Source organism: Pan paniscus, chromosome X, assembly GCF_029289425.2.
Source record: "Pan paniscus chromosome X, NHGRI_mPanPan1-v2.0_pri, whole genome shotgun sequence".
Taxonomy (NCBI): Eukaryota; Metazoa; Chordata; class Mammalia; order Primates; family Hominidae; genus Pan; species Pan paniscus.
The window spans coordinates 53,649,783-53,662,056 of NC_073272.2; the positions used below are offsets into that span (position 1 = coordinate 53,649,783).

The window sequence follows — 12,274 nt, forward strand, 5'->3', positions numbered from 1 at the left end:
AAGATACTCTAAATAATTAGTAAAATTTCTTCAATGTTTGGCAGAATTCACTGCTTAACTCAATTTGACCTAATGCTTTAGTTTTAGAAGGTTGTTATTGATTCAATTTCTAAAATAGATATGGGCCTATTCAGATTGTCTATTTCTTCTGTAAGTTTTGGCAAATTGTATCTTTCAAGGAATTGGTCCATTTTCTCTAGATTATCAAATTTGTGGGCGTGGAGTTGTTCATAGTATTTCTTTATTATTCTTCTAAGGTCCATGGAATTTATAGCAATGTCCCCTCTTTCATTTCTGATTTTAGTAATTTGTTTCCTCTCTTTTTTTTTCTTAGCCTAGCTGGAGTCTTGTCAGTTTTATTGATCTTTTCAAAGAACCAGCTTTTGGCTTCATGGATTTTCTCCACTGATTTTCTATTTTCACTTTCATTGATTTCTGCATTACTTTTTATTTTTTTAATGCTCACTTTGGATTTAATTTACTCTTCTTTTTCTAGTTTCCTACAGTGAAAGCCTATAGATTTTAGATCTTTCTTCTTTTCTAATACATGCATTCAATACTACAAATTTCCCCTGAGCACTGCTTTCACTGCATCCCACAAATTTTAATACACTGTATTTTCATTTAAAATATTTTTAAATTTCTTTGATGCTTCTTCATTGATACATGTGTTATTCGGAATTATGTTATTTATTCTCCAAGTACCTGAAGATTTTCCAGCTTTTTTGTTACTAATTTCTAATTTAATTCCATTTGGTCTAAGAGCATACTTGTATGATTTCTATTCTTTTATATTTGTTGAGGTATGTTTTATGGTCCATAATGGAGTCTAGCTTGGTGAATGTTTCATAAAAATTTGAGAAGGTATATTCTGCTAATGTTGCATTAAGTAGTCTATAGATATCCACCATACCAGGTGATTTATGGTGTTATCGACTTCAACTACATACTTATTGGTTTTCTGCCTGCTGAATGTGTCAGTTGTGATACAGAGATGTTGATGTCTGTTACTATAATGGTGGATTCATCCTTTTTTCCTTGCAATTCTATCAGTTTTCACCTCACATATGTTGATGCTCTCTTGTTAGGCACATACATGTTAACGATTGTTACGTCCTCTGGAAAAATTGACCCTTCATCATTTGGAATATCCCTTTTATTCCTGATAACTTTCCTTGCACTGAAGTCTACACTCTGAAATTAATACAGCTATTCTTTTCTTTTGATTGGTGTTAGCATGGCATATAATTCTCCATCTATTTAATCTGTATGTGTCATCATATTCATTGTGGATTTCTTGAGACAATATATATTTGGGTCTTGTTTTTTGATCCACTTTGTCAATCTCTGTCTTTTAATTGGTGCATTTCGAAGGCTGATGTTCACAGGGATTATTTATATAGTTGAATTAACAGCTACCATATTTGCTACTGTTTTCTATTCATTGCCCTTGTTCTTTGTTCTGACTTTGTCTTCCACTCTTTTTCTACCTTTCGTGGCTTTGAGCATTTTATATGATTTTATTTTCTCTCCTTTCCTAATATATCAGTTATACCTCTTTTTTGTAACTGTTTTTACTGGTTGCCAGAGAGTTTGCAATATGTACTTACAACTAATCTAAGTCCACTTTCAAATAACACTATACTGCTTCATGGGTAGTCTGAATACCTTGTAATAATAAAATATTCTAATTATTTCCTCTGGTCCCTTCTATAATAGCTATCACTCATTTCAGTTATACATAAGCACACATAAGCATATGTGCTTACACATAAGCATACATAACTGGATATATTGTTGCTATTATTATTTTGAACAAACTGTTATCTGTTCGACCAATTAATAAGGAAAATAAAGTTATTTTACCTTCACTATTTCTTCTCTGATGCTTTTCCCTTCTTTATATGTATCTTAGTTTGCAAACCTGAGAGAAATATGAGGGAACTTCAGTGATGCCTTGAAGCATCACAGTCCAAGCGTATTGTTTATTCTATGTGAAAAAAAAGACAGTGGGAGTAAGGAACAGGGGATACTAAAAAAGGCTAAAGAGAGACCTACTACTATTTTCAATTTGGAGGCAGAAAAGCTAGGATAATATTTGTGTTGGGGACCAAGGGAAATGTGTACATTATGTAATTTATATCCCTTAAATCTTTATTCATAGAGTTATTCACATTCATTTGGACTTCTTATCTGGAGATGGGGTGCTGCAGAGACTAGTACAAGGAATGAGTAAGCCCTTAGCTATGAAATCTGCAACAATGGGCTGTATTCCCTCCAATACTTACAGTTTTAGGAGATACTGGGACAATTTAGGCAGAAGTATTATGGTGTCAGTATTGACTTGTATGGCTTTAATATTACTTATTTACCCCATGTCTGCAGATGATGTGGACCAGAAAATATGGGGTACTGAAAAAAACAAATCAGAAAATTAAGGTTATTCTAGGGATAAGAGAGTTGGAAACAGTGCAGGATAGAAAAGGGAAGCCACCATAAGATGGTACATTGGGTCATCCCATTCAGGGAGATCAAGAAAAAATCTTTCAGATATGCACCTAATCATGACTCCTCATTGAGCCAAAACATCCTATCCTGATAGGTTGGACTGGGTGGAAAGACTGAGGAGAAAGGCAAGTTAAGATGTGAAGTTACCTAAAGAGGTGGGCAAAGGGGTAAAGAGAAAGAATATATTCAACTGGTAAGTCACACCACTGAAATCTCTTTATTACTTCAAGGTAAGTTGGAAGGAAATTGGGAGGAACTATTGGTGAAGACTGTGGCTCCAATGTCTATAAAAAAGTAGATGACCGTGATGGTTAATTTTATGTCAACTTAGCTAGGCCATAGAAACACTACTTTAGATGCTTCTATAATGATATTTTTAAAATGAGATTACAATAGACTGAATAAAGCAGATTACCTTGCATAATATAGGTGGTGTGTTTCATCCAATCAGATGAAGATCTTAATAGAAAAAAGACTGATGTTACCCAAGGAAGAGGGAATTCTGCCAGGAGATAGGTTTCAGACACAAGCTGCAAGGTCAACCCTTGGGTCTCCAGGCTGCTGGCCTACCTGCAATTTTGGACTTCACAGCCTCACAATCATGTATCAGTTCCTTAAAATACACACACACACACACACACACACACACACACTTGTTCTGGTTCTCTGGAGAACCGTGATTAATACAATGGCCATTTACTAACAGAGTTCTTTCTCTTTGCTAAATCAAAAGCAATTGGAGACACTAAGGACAGATTCCTTGGGAATCATATTGTTTCCAATCGAGCAGCTTTTTGGGCTGCTTGTGTCCTGGTCAAAGCAATAAAATTGTAGGCATAGTAACATCCTCCTCCCAATATATGCAAGTATTCTTGCCTATTTGTTTTGTATTTGTGGAGGGTCTTTTGTTTCCCTCAAGTTAAGCTGTAGTGTTGCAAGTTTTTGCATGTAGTTTTATCTTTGTTTTTCAGGGTATCCTCAAAATGCTGGACTAATTGTTGTAACTCATGAATGGGTATTGTCTGCCAGCCTATTTTCTGCTTCTGAACAGCAGCTGATATTTCAGGCTTAGGGATATTAACAAAAAAGGTGGTAATTTCAATGCTGATGTTAGCATTAATTCCCAACCCTGAGCATTCTTTAAAGTGATTTATAATAAAGATTCATTCCATCCCTGTCAATAGGGTTAGACTGTTCCCCAGTAACTGTGAGAGGGATAAACTTCAATATACCATTTAAAAGACCTTCTTGTATCTATAGGGCATCAAGGTTAGCCTAAATCCTCATTTATGGTAACCCATTTGGCCTTGTCACACCAGGTTCTAGCACCTCCAGGTTCTACTAAAAGGTGTGTTAACTAATGTAAATCTGGAAGCCATTTCAGTCAGCTTCTTAGTCAGTAGGAAATCCTCTCAGATTTTGCCAAGTAGTTGGCAGCCAACCGTAACTTAGGAAACTGAAATCACAAAGAATGGGGATAAAAATAAGTAACAGGACAGGTGGTTAGGGAGCCTTTTCAGCCTTCTATTAAGAATAGAGTGAAGTTGCACAAAAAAAGATTGAGAAGACTACATAAAAATAAAATTATCTATGCCTCTGAAAACTACACATTTAGGAAGCAAAAAACCAGGAAAAGTATTTGCAATGTATGTGACAGAATGGAAGATCGGTATCTTGACATATAACTTACAATCATTAAGATAATTATCTTTAAAACATTGATAAATACTGGTTAGGGTATAAAAAAAACAAGAATTCTCACATAATGTCAGTGGCAATATAAATGGGTATTGTGTTTCTTGCAATGCACCAAGAGAGTTAAAAGCGATCATGCCTTTCAAACCAGTAAATCTATTTTTGGAAATCTATTATAAATAATCAGAGATGGTAAAAAATATATGTGTGCAAAAGTATTCTTTTCATTTAATGAAGGGATAAACTTTAAGAAATCTATCAATGTGCTTTCCTCCTACACATTTCCTTGACTGAATGGCCCTAAAAACTAGTAGTATGAATTTTCTACTAGAAGGCAGAAATGGGAAATTGAAGTAAAGGTGTCAGCTCTATGTAAATCTGAAGAGTACATTTTATCAAACTCGGTCTCATGGATTGCAAATCCTAATACACACATTGTTGTGAATACTGGAGATAACAACAACAATAATTATATGTCTACAATTGCCAGGAACTAAGAACCTGTTGTGCTATTTATGGTGACCACCATCCTCCATGAAGCACGTGCTATTATAACCTTCATTTTGCTCACGTGGAAACTGTGATACAGGAAGAAGCAGTAAATTGCCAAGGTTCTTGGGGTTCCTCAAAGAGGGCACTGGTGTTCAGATCACCGGTCTATCATACACAAGATTATACACTGGTTTACAGAACGCTTTCCTGCCTCCAGTGCAAGAATGAAATAAAAGACAAACTGGGTAGAGTGTAAAACAGCCAGCAAAACTTTTTTCAAAATGGTAATAATTTAATGCTCACAATAAAGTGCTAAGTGGAAGGGTGAGGGGGAAGCCACGTTGTTTCATCCAGTATCATCCAAACATTATTTAAAAATACACCGTATTTACAAAGATAAACATCTGGAAGAAAAGGTACTTGTTCATGTATTCAAAACTGTATGTTGAGAACACTCCTCTACACTCTTGTCAGTTTGCCGAAAAGGCAATGGTGAGCAAAAACAAAGCAGAACAATCACAGTTCCTGTTCTTAGAAAGGTTACATGATCACATTTACCGATGAGATAGGGGGTCAGGGGTTATTTTTGCTTTCCATTTCAGTTATTAAGTATTTTTTCGACGCTTCTAGACTGTGTATTGTTTTAGAATGGGAAATGAATAAAAATTTTCAAGCATTTTTCAAATGATTTTTAGGACACGGTAACTCACACTGAAAATCTGAGTTTAAAAAAGATGAACTAACGATGGAATATGAACTCGTGTTTAAAATGCACCTTTGGGAATGAAAAACTCTAAGGAAACAACAAATATTATCAGTGGTCATTGCTGGGTGATGGGACTGAGGGTAAGACTGGCTTTCTTTATTACACTGTATTTGTCCTCCAAATTTTCTACAGTGAGGTTGAGTCACTTCCATAATAAAAGAGTGCGTGCATTTATCAATATAAAACCAGGTCCACAAAGCCCAGTACAACCTGGGGACAGTGAATGACAAGACCATTGAGAGAAGCCAAAATACAAGTTACTAAGGAACCTAGGCATCATCTCAAGAGGAATGCCAATTTCAAAAGCAAAAAGGTTTTGTTCATCAGCTCTGAGTTTTCTTAACAGACACTACCCGCTCCGCTTCACCCCCTAAAAAACAGGCAGCCCCAGCAGCAGGACTTGGCAGGTTTAAGAACCAACCTCTTCTCTCAAAAAAGATTCCGCGGCATTTTTTTCAAGCAAGAAGGGCGGGGGGAGAGGCGAGTTGGGCGTATCCATGGAGCAATATTGCCACCTGCAGGCCACAAGAATGAAGCGCCACCAACCGCGGAAGAAAATTCATCCTTTCTACTGCTTTTCGGCAAAGAGCCGGTAGAGCTAACCTGAGGAAGCTACGCAGAATGAAGATGAGGACCAGAGAATAGACTAGTACCGGTCAGACAGGCCCCGACGAACCGGCCGTACAAGGCAGCCTCCCATAGTCCCGCCCTCGGAACCATAGCAACCCAGCAGGAAGTTCCTGCGCCACCGGAAAAAGCAGCTCTCGGGGTGGGGCTGGCCTAGGATTGACGGGCTCTGGGCCTGCGCATCGGAGTCCGGGGAGGTCGGCGCTAGTCTCCTTCTCAGGGTCAGCCGCAGGACTCCTTCCCTGCTATTGAGAGTTGATGGCTCAGGCTCGCGACCGCTGAAGGCCAGGCTCTACTGCACGGCTGCCCCAGCCGCCTCACGTTCGAGACCTGTGCCAATCCCATCGACACTCTCCTCCCAGCCAGCCCCTGGACACGCTTCTCATGTGACGCACGCCCTGTCCTCCTCTCAGCCCTCACAGCACGGATCCTCCCCGGCGACCTCAGCGCCCCCGGGGCTGACCAGGCCGCGGCCGGCTCTCCTCCGTCTTGAGGGGGCCTCCTCCTCCCCACCTAAGTCTCCTCCGCGCGCGGTAATGCTCTGGGCCTTAGGAAAGACCGCGCCCCTTCACGATGTCTATTTCTTGCATCCCGCACTCTCATCATGGGCAGCACCCAATCCAGTCCTAACAGCTCCCTCTCTCCAATGCCCCAGCATCCACAGCCTTCAGCCTCAAGGAGGCCTGTCCACTGACCCCAACCGCCTTCCTCACCATTCACCTTCCTTACCCAGCTTACTCAAAGCTATTAACTCTCGCTCCTCAAACGCATCTCTTCATTTTCCTTCCTCCCTACTCGCCTGGCAACCCCCTGCCTTCCCCCGCCCCCCTGTAACCAAGTAGACAAACAATGTGCACCCTCCACAAGTGTACCTTCTCTCTCCTCTCCCTACAATAGCCCCCACAAGGACTAGCACCAACTCTTCTCATGATATTCCTTGATATTCCCCTGAAAAAACAGGAGCGATTGGAGAGAAACTCTCACCACTTCCCAACAGCAGTGGGCCTGCACTTGTAATCTCAGCTGCCCCACTGGAGGAAGTGACAGGATCCTACTTGAGGCCGGCCCTTCACCTGAATCCCATGCCCTCTACCTTCTCAAGGTAGAGACTTTTGTAGTGATTATCCCTTATTCCTAAACTGTCACATTCTTTCTTTATTCTGGATTCTTCTGTCATCTATACACATGCTCTTGTTTCTGACATTTTATACAAAATGTAATAAAACAGAAATCCGTTCCTTATCCCATATTTCTCCAAGGTAATGACACATTTCCCTGATGCTCCAAGCAGCAAATCTGTCTTCCCTTGTTCTATAATCATTATCATTACAAACCTCTTCAATGCAGCTTCTACCTGCTCACCTCTCAACAGAAAAATGCTTTTGTTAAAGGCACCGATGGCCTTCATATTGCCTAACACTATGATCACGTCCTCATCCTTTTACACTATATGTGCAGATGCCTTCAGTACATCTGACACCTCCCTCCTTCTCAAAGCTACTCTCCTCCCTCCTTCTTTATTTCCCTCCCTGTCTTCTCTCCTCTTTGCCCTGCCTTGTTTTTCTTCTTAATCATAAAATTATTTTATTGATATTTTAAGTGGCATAAATACAATAAATTTGAGGGAGAATAAGGAAGATGTTAACTAATGAATAGGTCATGTAGGCCTCCACAAAGCTTCAGGACTAATACAGACATGAACAGACACCTGAGCTTGCCCTTGTAACTCCACGAACACACCACAAGCTTCAGAATAGTTTGTCTCTGATGCTCAAGTAGTCTCAGGAGTTACCAGACAATGGTGGGGAGAGATAGCTTAGAAGTGACGCTCTCTGTACACACATATAAAAACCGCTGATGCAGCACCTTGTAGGCCCCTTTTAAAGCGTGATGATTCCTGTGATGGTTAATACTGAGTGTCAACTTGACTGCATCGAGGGATGCAAAGTATTGATCCTGGGTGTGTCTGTGAGGGTGTTGCCAAAGGAGATTAACATATGAGTTAGTGGGCTGGGAAAGGCAAACCCACCCTTAATCTGGGTGGGCACCATCTAATCAGCAGCCAGTGTGGCCAGAATGTAAGGCAGGCAGAAAAACGTGAAGAGACTAGGCTGGCTCAGCCTCGCAGCCTACATCTTTCTCTCATACTGGATGCTTCCTGCCCTCGAACATCAGACTCCAAGATCTTCAGCTTTGGACCCAGACTGGCTTCCTTGCTCCTCAGCTTACAGACGGCCTATTGTGGGACCTTGTGATCGTGTGAGTTAATACTACTTAATAAACTCCCATATAGATATATATATTACTTTTGTCCCTCTAGAGAACCCTGACTAATACAACTCCCTTTGAACTCCAAGTTTATTTTTACAGAGAGCTTGTCCTGCTACTGACAGTGTATTGACTTGTATTTGGTAATCCCTTCCATTTTGTGTTTCTTTATCTGTTAGTCAATCTCCTTCAAACATTCCAAATAAATTTGAATTCTACAAGAGAAAGTACAAATCCTAAAGCCTTCCCTTTATGATCTGGATTTAATATGGGAATCCTTATGTCAACATGAAAGATAAGGAAAACAAAAGAATGTTCTGTTCCAGTCATGGGGGAGTAGAAGGCATGGAGACAGTGTCTCATCCCAGTCTCTCTTCTAAGGGCCTTATCTTACATGTGACAGATGTGTCAGAGAAGTGGAAGGGAGTTCCAAATAAAGAGATTTTTGCCCAACTGAAATTTAGGACTCAGAAGTTTACTTTTGCAGGATGAAATAGTGAGCTCCTTGGTTAGAATAATGGCTGGAGTTCAGGAATTTCTATTTTTGGAGCTGATCTTGGTTCCTGCAGGGAGCTAACATTCTCTGAGAGGGGGACTGTGGAAGTGGCTGATTCAAGAGCTAGGGTTGCTACCATGAAACAAGCATAAGCCAGATAGGGGCTAGGTGACCCTGCAGCTGAGGCTGTGGTGTGGACAGCCCTGCCCAGATGTGCGAGGGAGATGAGGCCCAGATTCAGAGGGGTCTGCTGATGCCAGCACGGGTGGGCCAAGGCCGAGTCAGCCTGGGAGCACCAGATTCCCTCACAAACCACCGAGAACACTGCAATCAACATAAGATGTCACCGACCCCTTCCCATTATCACCATGAAGACTGGAAAGCCATACGCACCATTAATCATCTTGGAAAGGAGTAGGGAGGTGGGACAGAAATCTGGGAGACTGATCATTTTCAGCAAAACAGGCTGAGCATTTATACAAATGGACCATTCACATGATAGCATCAGCTGACACCAGATTAAACATAACTCCAGTATTTTCTCACCTTCTTGTCCAGTACAGAGGTTATACATTCATAATGAAGATCAGATCAGTCTTAGCAAGTAAATGCATCAAAGCCCCCAATCAGATCTGAGAAGCACGAATTAATTTGTGGTCTCTGCACACCATCTCTTCCAGCTCCCCCTCTGCCCACTGTCTTATCAGTCTGTGGAAGAGGGCATTGAGACATCCTTGCCTCCTCTTCTCCTTTAACCGAGGACAATTTTAACCTGTTATAAATTGACCCTGACAACAGAGCACAGAAAGAGGAGAGGACCAGAAGAGAGACACACAGAGTGGAGTAACAGATGAGAGTTATTGCTGAAGTGAGCAGGGCCTCCTCAAGGCTTACAGCTGCCCTCCACAAGTGATACCAGGCTCCACTGCCCTTTATGAACACAGAAATTCTTTCTCAGGGTCTATGCCCTGGAGCTTAGAGTCAGAAAATATTCATAGCTCTGTGTACTGCTGGAGAAAATCACAGAACCACGTGTTAGAACCACTGCATTTTCATAGTCATCATTGTCTCCTGGGATCTCAGTGCCCAGCAGCAGGCTTTCTTGGTGACTCTTGTCCCCCCTCCAGTCCCTTCTGAGGGGATCCCAAGATTTCTCCTCTCTCCTGGAACCCTCTACCACACATCTATCCCCTCGCTTTTAGCCATAGCAAATTCCCATTCTCACCTGAGATCCAAGCAGGTAGTGAGAGGTAGGAAGGCCTCAGTGCTGGAAAGGGGTATGGATTCCGTTGTCTTGGCAACATTCTTCTTCACATCGGCACTGGGTCACTCAGCTCAGATCCATGGTTGGTTACCTGGGAAACTGAAGCTTTATCCATCTGACTCCAGAGAATAGCAAACAAAAGAGTGGAAACTAAGAGGATTATCATGGGAGGCCACCCACAGACATGGAATCGTGACTCTCAATAGATGTGTTTGTCACAAGGGTCCTTGCATATGCAGAGACAATGTACATGTGTTTACTCAGTAGCACTCATTGCTCCCTAGAGGAGCACAGTGACTATGGCAAAAGGTACACATTGGGGAGGCAGAGGATGAGGTGGGAATGTAGGCACATGACAGATCATGAAAAGCATGGAACATATAATATCAACGACAACCTCTTCACTGAACATAACCAAGATGCTGTCTCACAGTCCCTTGCAGCCATGAGTGAGCACCTCACTGTGAGGGTATGGGCAACTGCTTCTCCATAATGTACAAGGCCCCTCTTCAACGGTTGAATTTGGGGGCTACATTTAGAACTCATAAAGACAAACTATTCCCAATATGGTAGAAAAACAAGTCCCCAGAGCTCCAACCTTCCAAATCTATTAAGGAAGCCCAACATGTGGTAGGAATCTTTGGATTCTGGCACCATGACATTCCTCACATCCAATATTATCTGGATGCTATCTATGGAGTCTCCCTTAAGTCTTCTGCTTTCCAGTGGGGACCTGAGCAACAGACACTAGAGAAACTAAAGGAAGCTATTACTTCTCTTCTCTCATCTGCTCCAAAGGCATGACTTACAATGAGAATTTTCTGCCATGCCAAATTTGCTTCCAGGCGCCTCTGGACCAAATGGATAGGCAAACACCTGCCCACCAGCTTTTGCTGTAAGTGGCTCCCGGCCTAAGCCCAAAGATATTCACCATGAGCGAGGCACCACCTGGCAGTGTACTGGGCACTTCTTAAAACTAAAGCCCTTACTGGGGTAGAGCCAATTACCCTGTTATGCCCTGCACAGTGGAAGAAGCTCTCCTTAAAACTGAATCTGCAACAGAGACTCCCTTATAAAATGGTCTTCCCAGACTCCAGCTAAAATCAACCCTACTGGAGTGTCACATCCCATGAGCAAATAGCCACATGCCCTGCCCATAAGGCTAACTTGCCAAACCTCAGAAATGGCTTCATCCCTTGCTCAAGGGGAGCCAGAGGGAGGAAGGCCAGCACTCTAAAAACAAGAGAAGCAATGCTTTTTTTCCTCTCCCAAGTATATTACCTAGACAATGGAGATATAATTAGCAAATCCCTGTAGTTATTTTTTATATAATAACCTACGACAGGATATAAACTTAAAACCACATTTATCCTGAGTAGGATCCACTATAGTTACAGGTTTGGTGATTATAGGAAATGTCAAGACATTAGGGAAATTGAGTTTTCCTTGCAGGATCCATGAACATCTTCAACCAAAGCAGAAATAGCCTAATCAGAAGAGAGGTGAGGGTTCAGGTCACCAAGTAAGGTTCAGTTGATTTGGGGTTGGAGGAGCTTCAAATCTTCTAAATCTTCCCATAATATAGCCCTGATAATTTAAATGAGGCAGTGCTTCATAAACTTGGTTGAAATAAGAATTTCAATGGAGTCATAGTTTATTTAAAAAGAAAAATTTACCTCCAAGGGGCAGATGAAAGAGTCAGTGTTCCTCTTCTGAATGAAGGAGAAAACTCACAAATGTGAGTTTAATGTACATCTTAAAAGAAAACAGAGGCTGTTATCGGTGGTTCACATGTATAATCTCAACACTCTGGAAAGCAGAGGCAGGAGGATCGCTTTAACTCAGGAGTTCGAGACATGTTGTCTGTCATATGTGGGAGCTAAAAATTTTGATCTAATGGAGTAGAATTTTGGTGACCAGAGGCTGGGAACAGGGGGTGGGTGGGATGAAGAGAAGTTGGTTAATGGGTACATACAGTTAAGTAAAAGGAATAACTTCTATTTGATAGCACAGTAGGGTGACTAATGGTAACAATAAATTATCATATATTTCAAAATGGCTAGAAGGGAAGATTTGAAATGTTCCCAGCACAAATAAATGATAAATGTTTGAGGTGATGGATATCCTAAATACCCTGATTTAGTCATTGTCCTTTGTA

At 41.3% G+C, this 12,274-nt stretch overlaps 1 long non-coding RNA gene across 1 annotated transcript in view; it reads right to left on the reverse strand.

Annotated features, from left to right (window-relative positions):
* LOC134729833 (uncharacterized) overlaps positions 1-10,296 on the reverse strand; it is a 68,350-nt gene extending 58,054 nt beyond the window's left edge. The window contains exon 1 of the long non-coding RNA XR_010111318.1: positions 10,078-10,296. This is a non-coding gene — a long non-coding RNA (uncharacterized LOC134729833). The remainder of the gene's footprint in view (positions 1-10,077) is intronic.
* Positions 10,297-12,274: the final 1,978 nt, after the last annotated feature.